We start from the raw sequence: 17,946 nt of genomic DNA, 5'->3' as shown, positions 1-17,946 counted from the left end.
AGCACACTGGCTGTCGTGACCTGTCCCCTGGGCATCGGCCCCGGGACCCTGGTGTGTGCTGGGGCTGGGAGGCGGGGGGAGGAGGCGCGGTCGTGCCCTCTTGGCCCTGCCCTGGGAGGCAGCAGGCCACAAAGTCACCGCGGGGCTTCGGATGAACAGTTTCCACTTCCTGGGGAAGTGACCGGACTCTCCCCCTCCACCCCCGCCTCCAAACCCCAGTGGCCCCAGCCGGCTGGCACCTCGGCGGCCACACCTCTGCTTTACAGGGGTGTCAGAGGGAGCTGACACGGGGTGGGGGTGCCCGGCCCCCTTCCCTTCCATAACGAGCATGGTCAGCTCACACATTCCAGAAACGGGAGCGTGGGTGGGTCATCCGCAGGGTCGCTCAACTTCCCCGTGTCCTCAGCCACGCAAAGCACGGTGATTCCTACCGCGCGGGAAGGGGAGCCAGCAAATAACAGAAGACACCACCGACGACGGCCAGGGACCGCCCGGGGCCACGCTGCCCACCCCCGCCCCCCAGGCCAGGGAAAGGCCAGGGACCCGGGAAGCAGCGATGACAGCCGCGGGGCCTCCCCCCGAGCGGCGCCCGGAAGGCATCTGCTTCTGCTCCCTCTTGAGAAACTGTCCCTGCGCTCCAGCATCTTTAAATAAACAAAGACGAGAGCTGCATCTGGCCTTGAACATGTGGCCGTGGGGCTGCTTCCTGGAGACAGACTTGGGGCCCCGTCTTGCAGGGCAGTTCAGCCCCGCCCCGCGTGACGGAAAATTGCTTCCATCTGCCTGCGGGGCCGGGCGCCCCTCCGTCCGGGCCTGGGCCCACGGCCCCCTTCCGAGCCGCAGCGGTGAACCCCCTGAACCCCACTCGGCTCTCTCCTCCGCCCGGCCTCTGCTCTGGCTGGGTCCCTCTGCAGGCACCGACACCCACGAGGCACAGAGCAAACATCCTGCCCACCAGGGCCCTGTCTGGGAAGTGATAATAAAGACACGCCAAGCCCCGTCCTTCCCACCGACCCACCGACCCACCGAGGGAAGGGCCTGGCCTCCACACAGGTGAGGGTCCCTTCCCGCAGCCCCTCCTCCCTGGGAGGCCTGCCGGACGGCCACCGGCTCGGGTGCGGGTGGGGATACCAAGGGCTGGGTTGTGCCCCGGCCGGGAGGCAGGCTTTGGAGTCCGGGCCAGGAAAGAGCAGAGGCCCCATGAGGCTAACTTGCCCAGAGACGCTTTCCCCGAACACTTGCTTTCCACGGAGAGCCACCGGGGCCTGGCTGCAGGAACCCCCTCCTCCAACACCGTCCGTAACGACTTCTGTGACGGGGGATTCTATGCCTGTGCCGTCGAACCGGGTGGGTAAAATACGCATAACGTAAAACGCACCATCAGTCCTTTCCTTTAGACGTACTCGGCGCCCTTAAGCCCAGTCACGTTGTGGTGCAACCAGTCTCCAGAACCCTTCCCCATGTGGCCAAGCTGAAACCCTCTCTCCGTTAAACACGAACCCCCCATGGGGCACCTGGGTGGCGCAGTCGGTGGAGCGTCCGACTTCAGCCAGGTCACGATCTCACGGTCCGTGAGTTCGAGCCCCGCGTCGGGCTCTGGGCGGATGGCTCGGAGCCTGGAGCCTGCTTCCGATTCTGTGTCTCCCTCTCTCTCTGACCCTCCCCCGTTCACGCTCTGTCTCTCTCTGTCCCAGAAATAAATAAACGTTGAAAAAAAAAAAAATTTAAAACACGAACTCCCCACCCCCTCCCGGGGCCCTGGCAACCTCCATTCGACTGTCCCTGAACCTGGCTACACTAGGGGGCCCCCATATAAAGAGGCTCTCGTGGTATTTGTCCTTTCGGGGGTGGGTTTATTTCCCTTAGCATAAGGTCCTCAAGGTTCACGTGTGCTGTATGTAGCAGGTATCGGGACTGACTTTTTTTTTAAAGTTTATCTTGAGAGAGAGAGAGAGAGAGAGAGCGCGCGTGCACGCACACGGGCAGGAGAGGAGGAGAGAGAGAATCCCAAGCAGGCCCCGCGCTGTCAGCTCGGAGCCCAACGCGGGGCTTGAACCCACGAACCGCGAGATCATGCGCTGAGCCGAAACCAGACGCGTAAGACTGACCCACCCAGGCGCCCAGGATCTCCTTCCTTTTCAAGGCTAAGAGGCCCCCGAGTGGCTAAGGCACGTTTTGTGCATCCGTTCATCCCTCGGTGAACACCTGAGCTGCTCCTACGTTTCAGCCCTTGTGGATGACACTGCCACGAGCACCGGCGTGCAAACATCGAGACCCTGCTTCCAGTTCCCCTGGGGTCACCCCGGAAGTGAGACGGCCACATCACACGGCAGCCGTATTTTTAATTTTTTGAAGACCCGAAGACCCGCCCACTGTTTTCGCCTGTGACTTCTGAGCACCTGAAATGTAGCCAGGCCAACTGAGGAACGGAATTGTTTGTTTTGTTTCATTTAAATTAATTTATGGGGCGCCTGGGTGGCTCAGTCGGTCGAGCGTCTGACTTCGGCTCAGGTCACGATCTCGCGGTCCGTGAGTTCGAGCCCCGCGTCGGGCTCTGGGCTGACGGCTCGGAGCCTGGAGCCTGCTTCCGATTCTGTGTCTCCCTCTCTCTCTGACCCTCCCCCGTTCACGCTCTGTCTCTCCCTGTCCCAAAAATAAATAAACGCTAAAATAATTAATTAGTTAATTTAAATGTAAAAAGCTGCGCGTGGACGGCACAAAATTCTGTCCAACCAACTCCTTTTACAAGTGGGGAAACTGAGGTCCCCAGAGTGATTTTTTTTTTTCCTGAAACGTTCGCTTCTGTCACCTGTGATCACTGTCCGTGTCCCCCACACAGACCGGGAGCCCCAGGGAGGATGGCAGCAGACCTGGGGGGGTGCCCCACGCCGTACCCCTAGAAGTGTCCAGGGAGGGGACACTCGACACCCATGGAATGAATGGGGTCTTGGGAGTGTCCCCCTGGTGCGGGGTGGGTGGGGGAGGGCTCTGCGGCCGAGGCTGGCCCACAGCCCCTCCACGACCCTGGTCAGGCCTGTGTCTAATTCACACCCCCCAGTGACCTCTGCCTGGGGCCTGGGCTTCATTCTCTTTCAAATGGCCCTGTCACCTCAACGTCTGTTTCATACCCAAACTTCATGAGATGCTATTAATAGGAAAGGGGAGTTCCCCACAGAACAATTAAGTTTCACATTTGTGTCCCAGATGACACTCACTGGACCCTCGTGAGCTAAAGGGAGCCGCGTATTTTAAAAGTAGAAAAGTCAGGCTCAGAGAGGTTAAGTAACTTACTCAAGGCCACACAGCACCACCTGCCTTTTCTCATTGTTCCTGGCTGCCTCTCGGCCAGGAGGCCATACAGAGAGAGGACAAGCTGCCGTGCCCTCCCTATGCCGCCCTCCCGGGTCTTTCCCCTCCTCTGAGGATGGAATGTTCCCTGGGGCAGCCTCACCCCCTTCCAGGCAGCTTCGGGCCAACAGCTCTGCCCCCAGGCTCCCAGGCCCAGGGCGAAGTCACTGCCCTCCATGCCACCGGATCTCCCCGATGGAAGGAAGGCCAGGGACCACACAGGCTGAGGTGACCCTACACCCTGGCTTAAACTTTCCTCCAGCCTCATTATTTCCTTTGTTGTAACGGACACAGGACGTAAAGTTTTGACCATTTAAACCATGTGTCGCTGTTTGGTTCGGCAGCATTCACAATGACATGCAACCATCACCACCATCAGATGGCAGACCCTTTTCGTCGTCCTGCATAGAAACTCTGTGCCCATCAAACACTAAGTCCCGCCCCGCTCCCCCAGTGACCTCCAGTGGACCTTCTGGCTTTGTGAATCCGACTCCTCCAGGGGCCTCATTCGGCGGGTCCTCCTGTGTCTGGCTTTGTTCACCGAGCCTAAAGGCCTCACAGCCCGTTCCCGCCGTAGCAGGTGCCAGACCTTCCTTCCTTTTTCTGCCTGATAACATTCTGTTTATCCATTCATCCGTCAACGGACACTCGCGCTGTCCCCCCGTTTTGGCTGTCGTGAATAACGCTGCTACGGTCACGGCTGTACGAGGATCTGAGTCCCCGCTTTGAACTCTTTTGGGCATCCAGCCTCCTGAGGAAGAGAAGCCAGTCGACCGTCAGCAAGGCTGTGGTTCGGGCAAGAAGTGCCACGGTCATCCTGTCGTCAGAGCGAGGCGTGGTAATTCCCTGCAGACCGCACGGTAGGCGCCAGGGGCCTCGGGTCGTGGCCCCAGCTCCACGTGGCCTGTGGCCGGTCCCCTACCCTGCTGGCATTGCCCACCTGGGAAAACGGGCCACATGTGGTTCCTGAGCACACGGCCCCTGCCACTGCTTTCCGCTCTGAGAGCCCCTGGACCCTGACGCCGCGGCTTGCTGGGGTGGCATCCCTAACTCCTAGCCCCGAGAGTGGCTCTCTAGAAATATGCAAAACATCCACCAGGACGTGGACGGATAAACAACATGTGGTAGGTATACCAGTGGCACATTAACTACAAAAGGCCGTGACATCATCCTGCCACCTGCTATGACACGGACGAACCTCGAAGCCATTGACGCTCCGTGAAAGAAGCCGGTCGCCAAAGGTCACACACGTATGATTCCATTTATGTGAAATGCCCAGAATCGGGCAAATCCATGGAGACAGAAAGCAGGCGCGCACGGCCAGGGGCTGGGGGAGGGAGAGTGCTTGCTTAATGCGAAGAGGCCTTCTTTTCGGGGTGATGAAAATGTTCTGGATGCGGACGGAGATGACAGCTTGTGAATACAAGCCACTGAATTGGACACTCTAAACGGGTGGCTTGAGCGATGGGGGATCTGTGATCTCAATAAAACTGTCATATTAAGAAAGAAAAGCAAAAAGCCTGCCTGGGGAGCTGGATTTAAAAGAACCCTACTGGGCCCACGAGTGCCCGCCGGCCGGCCCCACAGCACAGCGGGCAGCTGAGGCCCAGATGCCACGCTCAGGCCCGAGGTCTGGAGGCCGGGTATGGCCAGGTGGCACCCCCGGGGTCAGCAGCCCTGCATCTCCCAGGAAGGGCGATTTCCTTGGGGGCGGGGAGGCAGGGCAGTTGGGAGGAAATCTTGCCAATTTCTCTCCACTGGTGCCCGTTTTGAGCCCTGGCCCACTGACCGCTCCCTGGCTGGGGAAGCCCCGCCTTTAGCACCGGCACCTGCTGGGTGGCCTCTTCTCAGGAGTTGGGCGGCAGGGCCCTGAAGCAGGAAGGAAGCGCAGGGCTCCGCCCAGCCCCAACCGGCGACCTCGCTCTTGTGTGTGCCCGCAGCCGGGGCTGTGACTTGGGCGCCGAGTGACAAATTCTCCCCCCGCCCAGGGCCGGCCAAGGATGACGGGATCGGAGGGTCGCCTGCAGCTCCCCGGGACCACCAGGGCTGTGGGCGCAGCTCTTCGGGCTGGGACACCTCTGGAGCCCCTCACGGCACCCCAGGCCTGATGGGGAAACCGACACCCCGGGGTCCCCCCTTGGCAGCCTGCTGCCGGTCCCCACGAGTCCCATCCTCCCCGAGCATCAGCTGTCAAATGCAGATGTGGCTCTACTGGGGCCACGGACCCTGGGCCACTGCCTGACTCTGCTCCCAGCGGGAGAGGGGCATCCACGGGGCACCAGGCTCTCAGGACAACGCTCTCGGGGCAAAGCCAATGCCACTCCCCTATCTCACCCCGATCCTCTCCGTGCCTGGCTCCTGGAGCCGGGGGTCACTGATCCCGGTGTCTGAACGTGCCTTGCTCAGTCACCACCCACAGCGCCTGGGCAGAAAGCAAGGCCAACCGGTCCACGGATGCCTGGAAGGCTACCCAACGGCCAACAAAGGGAACCAGAGTCACCAAGGAGATCCAGGTAGACCCACTCGGGGCCAGATGTCGGGGTTCCCAGGGCACCAGGGACTCCTCCTGCCCCAAAGCCCCTAGACTTCTCTCCTGGAGGAAACCACACGTCCAGACATGTAAGCCTTCTGTCTCCCACCCCACCCTAGCCCAGGGGACCCAGGAGTCTGTCCAAGTTCACCGCAGAACAGCACACACAGTGGGGGGTTCTGGGACGGCTGCCCCCCCCCCAAGCACGTGGGGTCCACCCTCGGGGACAGTGGCACAGGCTGCAGTGAAGGCTGAGGGGACATCTGCAGACCCCAGCAGAGCACCCAAGCCCATGGCCAGGGCGCAGACAGCCCCTGCCCCCTGCCCCCTGCCCCCCTCAAAGAGGCGCCCACTGGGTGGCTGCCCAGTCCGGCAGCTCCTGCCCTGTCCCCGCTGCTCTCCTGCTGAGCCCACACCCAGCCTTGGAGGTGCCTCCACAGTGACTGAGTAACGCTGTGTGTGGTTTCCTCTCCCCACACGTCCCCCCGACGTGGCAGTCAGGAAACCAGTGCCCTCATCCGCCACGCCCACTCGTGTATTGCCATGTTTAGAGCGGTGCCTGGCACGAGGCAGGTCCACAACGCGATGCTGAATGAACGAAGGAACAAAGGGAGGCACTGATCACAACAGCCGAGGTCTCCCGGGGGCTCACCATGCACTGGGTGCTACCGTGAATGCCACACCTGCACTAACTCACGTGACGTGCACGGCACAAGGACCGGGTAAGCTAGCGACGGGCATTACCCCCGAGTCTCCGATGAGGAAGCTGAGGCCCGCTTTTGTGACTTATTATGACCCAGCGCGAGTGGACGGACGGCAGAGCCAGGATTTGAACGCAGGGAGGTGACCCCACAGGCCAGGTCCTCCAGCACCACGGAGAAGCAGAAGGAGGGGTGCGTTCCCGACAGCAGAGCCCGAGCAGGTGCCGCTGGGGCAGGGACTGAAGCTCTCGCTCCCCCCTCCTCCCAGGAGCCGCCCATCCTGTTTAGAGAGGCACCAGGCCTCTCACGGGGCATTAGGATTTTTTTTATTTTTAATTGTTAACGTTTATTTATTTTTGAGAGAGAGAGACACAGAGACAGAGCCTGAGTGGGAGAGAAGCAGAGAGAGAGGGAGACACAGAACTGGAAGCAGGCTCCAGGCTCCGAGCTGTCCGCACAAAGCCCGACGCGGGGCTTGAGCCCATGAACCGCGAGATCGTGACCTGAGCCCAAGCTGGACGCTTAACCGACTGAGCCCCCCCCCAGGCGCCCCAAGGGGCATTAGGATTTTAATCTTCATAAACCTGGGAGCAAAGTCATTCAAAGGCCAAGCCTGGTTGGCCAAGCTCTTCTAAAACAGCTGCAGGGAGCAGTTTGGGGGTCCCAGATGCCAGGGGACTCCAGGGCAGGGGCGCTGATGTAGGAGAACCCTGGTACCGCAGAGCCCCCCCCCCCCGACAGGGGCCCCGTCAGAGCTCCCAGATGGACCCATCCGAGCAGGCAGCAAAATGCCCATTTTCATCCTAAAACCCCAGCTCCTAGGGGCCGCCCCAGGTCCAGGCGGAACTGACAAAATTCACAGGGGCCCCCAAGGTGACTCCCCACTTCTGGTATCAGTGACACGGGAGGGAGGTGCTATTCTTAGCCAGCCTGGGGAATACAGGTGAAGGAAAGAGAATGGCAAGTCCGTGGGGCCAGGCACACCCACATTCGGGGGCTGCAGAAAGGCCCTGGACCGAGACGTCAAAGAAATGGCTGTCGACAATAATCGTGGAAAAAGATCCCGGGGCCCTAGGGGACCAGGACCACAATGTAGATTCACTCAACAAATATTTGATGGCCAGGGCTCCCCGAGCTGCAGCAAGGACCAGCGAGAACAAACAGTGTCATTCCGGACGGGGCGTCACTCCTGCGGGGCTCTGAAAACAGGACCCTTTCCCATTCACTCGGCTCCTTCTTCCTTGGGTCCCCCATGCACCTACGCCGGGGCTGTTACAAACTCCCCATAAATGTCGCAGGGGAACTTCCTGTTCCCTTCTAAAGATGGAAACACTGAGTACAAATGGCCGAATTTTGCAAATTTGTGCGGGTGGGGATCGAGGAGGGAATCGTAAAAGCGCACATGCCTCATCTGATTCGAGAAGTTAATTCCACATCAAATTACACTTCACACTTTGTCCGGGGCAGGAAGCGGCTCGTCACAGTCCGGTCAGGAACGGGGCTGCCAGAAATCTGAGACTTTGCCCTCTGGCCTGAAACTCTGCTTTAGAAACGGAGCCCAGAGGCTGGAGCCTCTCCGGAGAAAGGAGGGATTTGCAAATGCAAAGGGCTGCATTCCCCCCCCCCCCACCTCGGCCCTCCTTCCCTTTTCCAAGGAGACCGAAACTCCAGTTCTAAAGCTTCTGTGTGAGGAGACTCAGGGGAAGGGTGCATGAATAAACATCTCCCAGGACCCCATGCCCTTTGCGGACCCGGCAGGGACAGTGCCATCCCAACCCGACTCATTCATTCATTCATTCATTCATTCATTCAGGGGCCCGAGGCGCCCCGGAGGCGGGGAGGGGGGTTCCCCCACTCTCACTGCCCGCCAAGGCTCCTCGGCTTGGCTTTTCTCCCGCCAAACGCGTTCAAGCAAGCTTCTCCTCTTTTGTGCAGGAAGGAATCTCAAGAAGCTCTCCCTTTCTGCCAACACGGTTTCAATTGGCCCAAGTCGGCGAAGTCAGATTTGGACAGCGGCCACCTCTCTCCCCGTGCCGCCCCACCCGCTCCTGGAAGAGGCCTTCTTCTGTTCTCTATTTGCAGCCCGGCCACCTCCTTCTCCTCCTCCAGGGAGCTCTCAGCTGGGCTGGGCGGCCCTTCGGAGACCCCGGGCTTTGCTCAGGGCAGGCTCCGAGCTGCAAGCATGGTTCACTTCCTAAAAAGCAGCCTGCAGAAGGGCCAGGGCCAGGGCTGAGCCCTCCGACTCCCTGCATCAAGGATTCATTTTTTATTTCATTTTCCACTACCCACTGGCCTCGCAGGATCAGGGACTGTGCCCCCCCCCCACCCAACACAGAGCCTCCTCCCACCCCAGAGAACCTTCCAGCACAACGGGTCCCCGCCCCAGAGCAAACCCAGAATCCAACCCCGGGCCAGCCCGCCCACCGGGTCTGAAGGGGCCGGCTGACCACAGAGATTCTGTTAATTCTTGGCAAATATTTGCCAAGTTAAAAGCAGAAAGAAAAGATTCTCCCCCCACGGATGGGTGGAAACTGGCCATTTGTCACAGGGTAGAATTTCCTCTTATCAGGGATGTCCCGCTAAGGAGGGGTGGGGGGAGGCCTCCCCTCCCCCTGTCCCCTCTATCAGCGGGACTGTCAGCAGATCCTCACCAGAGGGACAGAGGCTGGGGGCGCTGGAGGTCCCGCCTCCCCCAGCTGATGAAGTCATCTGAGGAAACAGGGCTCCCCGGGGGCCACAGGACACCCCCCCCACCCCCCGGCCAGGGGCTAAGCAGAAGATCTCCCTCGTGCCCAGGGTGCTGCAGGAGGCAGAGTGTGGCCCACGGGGGCCATGCAGGGAGGGCCACATTCCTGGGCCGGAAGCCTGACCAGATGACCCCTGAGGCAGGGAGTCAGCAGCCCTGGACCCTCTTGAATCAGGTCCCCCGTCCCTTTGTCGCTCTGGCTGTGGGCTGAGGAGTGGCGAGAGAGCTGGAGTCATCTTCTCTCCCACCTCTGGGTCCTTCCTGCTCAGGAGAGCAGAGGTTCTGGAAGCAGTGGGCTCGGGGCCTGGGGATTAGCAAGGACTCCTACTCGGACCGCGTCCCCCCCGCCGGCGGGGCCGCCCCGATTCCACATGTCCCAGACTCCACTGCTCCTACGGGAGCCACTCGTTCCGAGGATAAGCCCAAGAAAGGCCCCGTGAACTCTGAGGACACCTCCAAAGCCAGTAGGGGAACGCGGGACGGGCAGCCCGCCCATCGGAGGAATCTCAGAAACACAGCCACCCCTCTACCCGGGGCCCTCCCCAGGAAAAAGCCGTGTGCAGGGACGGCTGCCCAGTTACCCCTCGGGGCGGACGTTCCATCACCCCTGAAACACCGCCTGGGGTCGGGGGGGGGGGGTGTCGCTGGCCGTGGGCAGGGTGCAGACACCCGTGAGCCCAGGGCTGGGTCATACACCAGAGAGAAGCAGGCACAGCCCATTTCCTGGTCTGCACTGGGGGGTGAAGCTGGGGCGTACTTCTGGACTGGCGGTTCTGAGTGCACACGGCTGCCAGACCTCTGCGGAACAAAGTACTGAGGGGTCACCCCTCACCCCACGTTGCAGGGACTGAGCCCTGAGCACCCCGGTCAGTCTTTTCCTCCCTGCCACGCTCTCTTCTCTTAGCCGCGCAGGCCTCCGCTGCCTTTCCTCTGTCCGAGGCTGCTGGGGGGCTCAGCCTCTTTGCGGGCTCTCCTTCCCCCTGGAAGTCCTGGCCCCCGGCTGGACACTCTCTCCAGGCGACTCTGCCCAGCCCCTGAGCGTCACAGGCCAACCTCTGTCCGGTTCACACACTGATGCCAATTGACCGGCCCTCTGAGTCCGTCCCAGCTCAGCGGAGATGCCCCGAGGCCCCACCGGCACCCGCATCTGTGGCCCCCGCCCAGTGAAGTCTGGAGGTCTCAGACCGAACGTGCCCCAGACTGAACTCTGACCCTCCGGGCCGCCCCCCAATCCCTCCACGTGAGTAAATGGCACCTCCAGGCGTCCAGTTATCGCAGCTACAAATCTGGGGGGCCCAGCCTTGGTCCTTCCCCTTCCATCACCCAAACCCAACCACCTGTCCCAAAGTCCTACGGGTTCCAGCCCAACATCCCTGCAGGTGGCAGCCTTGCTTGCCTCCCCGCGGCCCCCACCACCCACCATCACACTCGCTGTGTGACCCAGAGCAAGGACCTTCACCTCTCCGCACCTCCATTTTCTTCCATGTAGGTTGGGGCAATACTACTGCTTGCCTCCCGAGAGCCCTGGGAGAATCAAACAAGATTGTTTACGGAGCACACGGAACAGTGCTCAGTCAGTGCTCTAAGTAGCTGTAGAGAAAACAGAAGCCCATACCCAGCTCTCCAGCTTGGGTGAATGGACTGTCTCCCCAGCTCCTACCAGCTCTGCAAACAAGGCTCCTCACAGAGGTTCTCTCCTGCTCTGCTCCTGGAGGAACCCCATATTCCCCCAGTTGTTGAATGAATGAATGAATGAATGAATGAGTGAGTGAATGAACGAACGAATAGGAAACTCGCTACCCTTCCTCCTTCCTTCCTCCTCTCTTCCCAGAACACTGTCAGGGGCCGGCCCCTGCTCCCCGGCCAAGCCGGGTGGCGCCTCTCGGCCCGGCCCCAAACTGCCGGCCCGGCCCCAAACTGCCGGCCCGCATCCTCTCCCATGGGCTTCCCCACGGCCTTCGGCGTGTGGCAGGATGGGAATGGGATGTTAACCATTTCCAGTCTCCGTCGTCCTCTGGAGCCACAAAGCACCGAAGAGGAAGGATGGACGGATGGACGGACTTCCGAGGACAGCTCCTGCCCATTCAGGAAATTTTGCTCAGGAAATGGGGGGGAAGGGCGCCCAGAGGAGGAGAGGTGGGCAGAGACTGGGCCGGTGGGCAGGGGCTTGGACCACCCCGGTCACTGCCCCAAGCCGCTCCCCACCGCTGCAGATGGCCTGGCCAGTGCAACAGTGCCAAGCGAGTCCCCAGCGTGGAGGGACCAGGCTGTCGGTCACCGGGCAACCCCGGAAGACACGCCCTCCTGGGAACTAGGGTCAGTCGGTTAGTTTCATAGCCCAAGGGTGACTCTTCCTGCTGTCCCCTAATCTGCGGTCCAGCAGCTACACGTGACCTGCCTCCAGCCCAGACTGAAGAGTGGTTAGAACTGGCAAAGAGAATTTATTAACTCTGACACAACCAGCCTTGGAAACATACCCAGTCCCGGGGCCCAGGGGCTCAGCCTGGACCGCAGACGCGAGGGGCCGGCTGGGCCCAGTGAGCAGCGCTGACCCCCGGGGCTGGGCTGGGCTTGGGCACTTCTCAGTCCGCAAAGCGCTCAAACTCGCTTTATCACACGGGATCCTGGGCTTCCGGGGATAACGGCTGGGCGGCGACTCTCTCGAAATGAGACCAAAGTGACAAGATCGACAGGGCTCTTACACGGGTGACGACGGAAGAAAGTTAAACTAGGGAGCACACCAGTCCGGGGGGGTCCCACCCTCACGGGACCCTGCCCGCAGGCAGACCCCAGGCGGCCCCGCACCCTCCACACCCCCCGGGGTACCTGCCGGCAGATGGGAACCGTCTGAGGCGTCCTCCCGGAGATGGCAGCAGCTGTGGAGGCCACAGGGGTGGGAGCCCGTCGCCTCCCAGGTCCCCTCCCAGGTCCCTCCGCCCCGAGGCTCCGGGAAGGAGCCACATTCATATGGTAATTTCTGCCTGTGAACTGGCGCGGCACAGAGGGCCCTCCAGCTGCGGGCCGGGAGGAGGGGAGCCTGGCCCGGGCCTGACCGGCTCGCTCCCGGCCCTGCCAAGCGGGCCCTTCCCGGGGCGCTCAATTCGGGCTGCGGGGGGAGCGGGCGCCTTGGCGCAGGCGGGGCAAAGGGCCTCGGCTTTCTGCGCTCACGCGGTGGTTTCAGATGACAACGGACACGGGTTTGTTTCCCTTCACTTTTCGGTGGCTCCCTGCAGATGATACGGCGGCCCTCGCCCCCTCCCTGGACCCCAGAGGCAGCCCCCCGCGCCTCCACCCTCCCTGGAAGGAAGGGTCTCCCCGGGGCCAAGGCCGGTGGGGGAAGGGGGAGCGCGTTCTCTCAGGAAAAAAAAAAAGAAAGGCCGCTCCCACACCCCAGTCCTCCTTTCTCTCAGCTTCCTCTAGGGGGGAAGGGGGAGAGGGAGGAGGAGGGGGTCACACAAAACCCAGCCACTCCCTCCACCCACTTCCTCTCTCACACTGCGGGAGTTCACTGCCGCAGCTGAGAGAGAGAGAGAGAGAGAGAGAGAGAGAGAGAGAGGAGAGAGAGAGAAAAAAGAGGAGAGGGGAGGGGAGGGGAGGGGAGGGGAGAGGAGAAGAGGAGAGGAGAGGACAAGAGACACGCAAACCTTCCTTAGTTCTGGGCCCACGGAAACCAGAAGTCGGCTCCAGGACTCAGCTGCAGACCCGAATGGCTTCTCTGTGCCCCCACCCCCACCCCCAAACCCATCCACAAGCCCATTCACCGCTGGATGCAAAAGGAAACAAAAGGACCCCTGGCGAATCGCCCGGACGCAGACTCAAGACAGGTCATGGGGGAAAGTGCAGGAGAGAAAGAAGCGGCTGCCCCCTCCCCGCCGCCCCCGCCGGGGACACAGGGCGCGCCCCCGCCCGTGCTGGCGAACCAACTATCGCACGACCGGCAATGCCGGGGAGAAATGAAAACACAAGTCCGCACCAAGACAGGGGCACCGACGTCGAGTGCTGCATGATTCACAGCACTTGAAAAACAGCGACGGCCCCGATGCCCGGCTACTGATGAAGGCTGATAAGCAGCACAGGACGGGACCACCGCGTGGAACACTATTCAGCCAGGAAAAGGAACCACGCGCTGACCCCTGCTACCACGTGGACCTTGAAGACACCATGGCATAAAAAGCCACCTGTCCTCTGATTCCACATTTATAAAACGCCCAAAGCAGGCAAATTCACTGAGGCACGAGGCAGCTTCGCGCTGCCAGGGGCTGGGGGCAGGGAGCTGTTCGGGGGAACAGGGTCTCTTCTGAGATGATGAGAACGTTCTCGAATTAGTCGTGATGATTGGGTAACGTTGGGACGCGCTAAAAACCTCTGAATTGTACACTTTAGACGACTGAATTTTAACGGCGTGCGAAGCGTATCTCAATAAAGCTCCTAACAACAGCAATATAACAGGTAACCTGCTCCCCAATGACCGGGGGTGAGGGCTGTGTCCTCATCCATGGCCAGCTCCCAGCACCGATCCAACACCCCGCCTCCAGGTGCCCCCCAACTCTGCAGCCCGGCGAGTGGGGGCGCTGGCAGGCTCCCTGGCCCTGCGACTCCCCCCCCTTGCCCTCTCTGCTCCTGACCCCACCGGTGCTCATTAGGAGCCCCCTTTAATACAGAAGGAAACCAAAACCTCAACCTGAAGGGAGGGGAGACTGGGATTCAAACACAGCCAATCAGCAACCACAGAGGGTCCCTGGGCAGGAGGGACAAGGGAAAACCCACTCAGCACTCCCCTCCCGGATGCAGGGACACCTGCGACCCCTTACACGTACCGGAACCAACTGGGTGAAGCAGCAGCAGCAGGCCCCAGGCCCCCCCCACACACACGCGCACACGCACACACGGGGCAGGTGTTCAGTCTTCTGCGCAGGCCCAGCCGACCCAGCGGAAATGATGGCAGGAGCCAGCAGCTGCCGGGGGCGGCCGCCGGATATCCTGGACCATCTCTGGCACGACCCACCCCGAATCTGTCAGAGGCCCGAGCTTCGCCCTGTCCCGTCCCAAACCCGAAGGATGCTGCTGAACGAGCCTCCATGGAAACAAGTCACAGAGAATTCACCGAAGCCCCGCTTTCACGGGGCGGCAAAGGCCCCAGAGAGGGCAGGGCGGGAGGTCTCTGGCGGCTCAAGGCTTAATGATGACTTTAGCGCCTGAGTTTCCGAGTGCCCCGTGGCGTTCGTTAGGGCTTTACTCCCCAGCCGTCCCCGGGGAACCCCAGGGCGAGGGGCCAGCTCAGGGCGGCACACGCGGTGGGGCTGTCCTCACCCCAACCGCCCCACAAACACGGGGGCCCTCGGAGAACCAGCCTCCCATCCCTGACTCACACGTCTCCCCCACGATCTGGGATCTAGCAGCCGACAGGTGCAGGGAGAGGCCACTGGCTCATCCTCCCGAGGGCCCACGATGGGCCCCAGGAGATGTGAGCGGGCCAGGCCTGGGTTTCAGGCCCAGAAGCATTTCTGCACCTTCCTGCTGAGTGGTGTCCAAAACGCGTTGCTGGGCAAATGTATAAGGAAATAATGAAGACAAGAAGTGGCTGTTGGCACACGGGCAAGGTGTGACTGACCAGGTGCTCCGGTTCCACTGTGAGCCCCGGGGGGAGGCTGGGGAGGCAGCCAAGACCGTTGGAAGGATGGCGAAGGTCAGCTGAGGAACTCTGTGCAGGAAGAGCAGGAAGCAGGAAGCAGGCACCTGCCGAGGGGTGCCACCTCCATGTGGACAGGTGGGCACCACACCCCCCAGCCCCTCCTCTGCCCCACCCCCACCCCACCCCCACATGTTCCCTGAAATTTCCCCTGTGGTCCCGCTCCCCCAGCCGCCCCTGAGCTGCTCTCCTCTGTGTCTCCAGTGAAATTCCAAAGAGCCCAGAGGGAGCATCTCAACACTCCGGGCCCCGAAACCTTTGCTGAGTCCCAATTGCAAAGTAGCTGCTTCCTGGGCCCCCACCACCCCCCCCCAGCAGGTCCTAGGACACCTTCCTAGAGCCTCTCATCTTACAGCTGGTGCATCTTTTTAAATGTTTATTTATTCTTGAGAGAGAGAATGCAAGCAGGGAGGGGGAGAGAGGGAGAGAGAGAGAGAATCCCAAGCGGGCTCCACGCCGTCCGCACAGAGCCCGCCTCGGGGCTCGATCTCATGAGCCAAGCCAAAATCAAGGGTCAGACGCTTCACTGACGGAGCCACCCAAGCTGGTGTGTACTTGCCACCTAACTGGGATGGAAGCTTCTGGAAGGCCTGCCTCGTGGGTCCCCCTACCCTGCTCAGCCCAGGGCCGCCCCGAGGTCAGGACTCATGACGACGGCAGGCGAGGGGCTGCACGCACTTGGCAGCTCCCCGTCCAGGTTCTGTGACCTCCGTGCTGACTCCGTGAAGCGGTACACCTTCCGGAAACCGGATGGCGGCTCAGAGGCGACGCGGCACGTGTGTAAGGCCGCGGGGCCGTTGACAGGTGCACGGCAGGCACCAGGCGGCTCCCTGGCCCCACGTGTGAAGCTCTCCCTGCAATGTCCATCCTCGCATGGAATCTGGGGAGCGGGCCGCTCTCCCAGCGAGCGAGCAGGTTGACAAAGCAGATGTGGGGGCTGGTCAGGAGCCTCAGGAAACGCTGACCCGGTCATAGGTGGCCGGCTGACGCCAAGTTCACAGAGGTGGGGCTGGTCCCTGGGCCCAGGTCTCCACCAAAGAAAGATAGGGGTCTCCTGGCCGCCCCACCCTTGCCCGCCTCTCCCCTCACCTTCCACAGGAACTTCCGCCAGGCTCCTCACTGTTCCCCAACCTCCCGGCTTCCACCCGGAGTCACCGCCCGCCTCGCTGGGAGCCTCACCTGGGCGCTGAGTTCCCTTGGTTCGGAACGGCCCCCACATCCTGCCTCCAAGGGCTTCCGCCCGCTGGGGCCCTAAGAGGGGACTCGGGAGGGCTCACTCTACACCTGAGTAGGGGACACATGGGAAGGCGGGGGGGGGGGGGGGGGGGGTTCCAGCTCCAGTGCTGCCAATCTGGCATCAGCAGATAAGTCACTGAACCCGTGGGGCCGACCTGCTTCCCAGGCCTTCGTCCTGGCATCTGCCTCCAAGATGGGGAGGAAAGCACCAGAGGAGGGCACAACGGCTTCTGCCCTGAACCGGAACATTCCGGACGTTGAGGGAAGACCGACAGGAAGGTGCCAACAAGGCTTATTGGGCACTATTCAGCAGCAGAGAGGAAGCATGAAGCGGCCCCTCGGCTGGCCAGGTGGGCTCTGGGGGGGCGGTGAGGAGGGCACTCGGATCGACGTAGGTCAAACCGGCCTTGGGCTGAGGTGGCCTGCAGCAGAGGTGGCTCAAGGAATCAGCTTAAAACTCATTTATTCTGGGGGCGCCCAGGGGGGCTCCGTCGGTTGAGCGTCCGACTTTGGCTCAGGTCAGGATCTCGCGGTTCGTGAGTTCGAGCCCTGGGTCAGGCTCTGTGCTGACGGCTCGGAGCCTGGATCCTGCTTCCGATCCTGTGTCTCCCTCTCTCTCTCTGCCCCTCCCCCTGCTCACGCTCTGTCTCTGTCTCTCTGTGAAAAAGAAGTAATTTTAAAAGACTCATTTATTCTGTAATAAAGAAACTTATTCCTAATAGGCAACCTTATGTGTTCCCCAAAGAGAAACTTTCTCAGTTTCCACCTGTCATGTAGGGCATGAGGCAGCCTCATCACCTCAATAAATTCCCCAAGAGGAAGACAGAGGGCTCCGCACACCGGGCCCGGAGTCAACTGTGGTCAGCAGGACGGGCCCTGTTGGAGGGCCCAGCCCTGCATTAGCAGAGCATGTGGTCTGCAAAACAGCAGCGACTCTCCCTCCCACCCAGGGGGGCCCCGCCCCCCCCCCCCCCCCCCCCCCCCCCCCCCCGTCATGGGTCTTTGGAGCCCACAGCTGATACCCGCCAACGGGTGGCAACGTGGATCCTGTCCTCAGTCCCCTACTTCCCCGGAACCAGGGCACAGAGTGGGGGCCGGGCCATCTGGTCCAGTCCCCTGCACCGGGAGGATGTATTCAGATCCCCAAGAAAAGAAACACTCCAAGGAGAGCACGTATAAAGACAGTAGGGCCACGGGCTGTTCTCGTAAGGCTCTCTTTGGGCAAACTGTGCTGACCGTGCATGCATTCAAACGTTAACTGAGCAAGTTCCCGGGAGGTCCAGGGCCCGGAGACAGAGATCAATAAAATGCAATCTCTCCACAAGTCCACAGTCTAGGGAAAGACAGGACACAATGTCCCCGTCCAGTCCGTGTGTGTGTGTGTGTGTGTGTGTGTGTGTGTGTTGGGGGGGGTGGGGTTCTCCACGCAGGAGAGTGAATTTGAAATCACCGTCCGGCTCCAAGCTAGGAAAATCTTATCTGTGATCCCAACGTCAAAGGCCTGGTGACAGGCACCTAGAACCTGGCCTGGGAGATAAGGGAGGAGATAAGTATCTGGGGGGTAGGACACACTCCGCTGGGGACATCAGCAAGGACACTCCAATGACCGTTCAGATGACTGGGCACTCGGTGCCTGGCATTTGCAGGGCAGGGCAGGGGCTGGCAGGCCTCTGGGGACACCGGTCCCGGAAGTGGG

General features: G+C 61.1%; 1 protein-coding gene across 9 annotated transcripts in view; it reads right to left on the bottom strand.

The window, feature by feature from the left end:
* The window catches only part of SEPTIN9 (septin 9), a 149,696-nt gene that overhangs the window by 12,375 nt on the left and 119,375 nt on the right, over positions 1–17,946 (bottom strand). Inside the window, exon 1 of one of the 9 annotated variants that reach the window (XM_043585701.1) lies at positions 12,152–12,431. The exons of the other annotated variants lie outside the window; for them this stretch is intronic. The gene's annotated coding sequence lies outside the window, so the exon portion shown is untranslated. Of the gene's footprint in view, positions 1–12,151; positions 12,432–17,946 lie in introns of those variants that run through there. 9 annotated transcript variants of the gene reach the window in all.

This window comes from Prionailurus bengalensis, chromosome E1 (genome assembly GCF_016509475.1).
Source record: "Prionailurus bengalensis isolate Pbe53 chromosome E1, Fcat_Pben_1.1_paternal_pri, whole genome shotgun sequence".
Classification (NCBI taxonomy): domain Eukaryota; kingdom Metazoa; phylum Chordata; class Mammalia; order Carnivora; family Felidae; genus Prionailurus; species Prionailurus bengalensis.
This window is presented reverse-complemented; position numbering and strand designations above follow the sequence as displayed.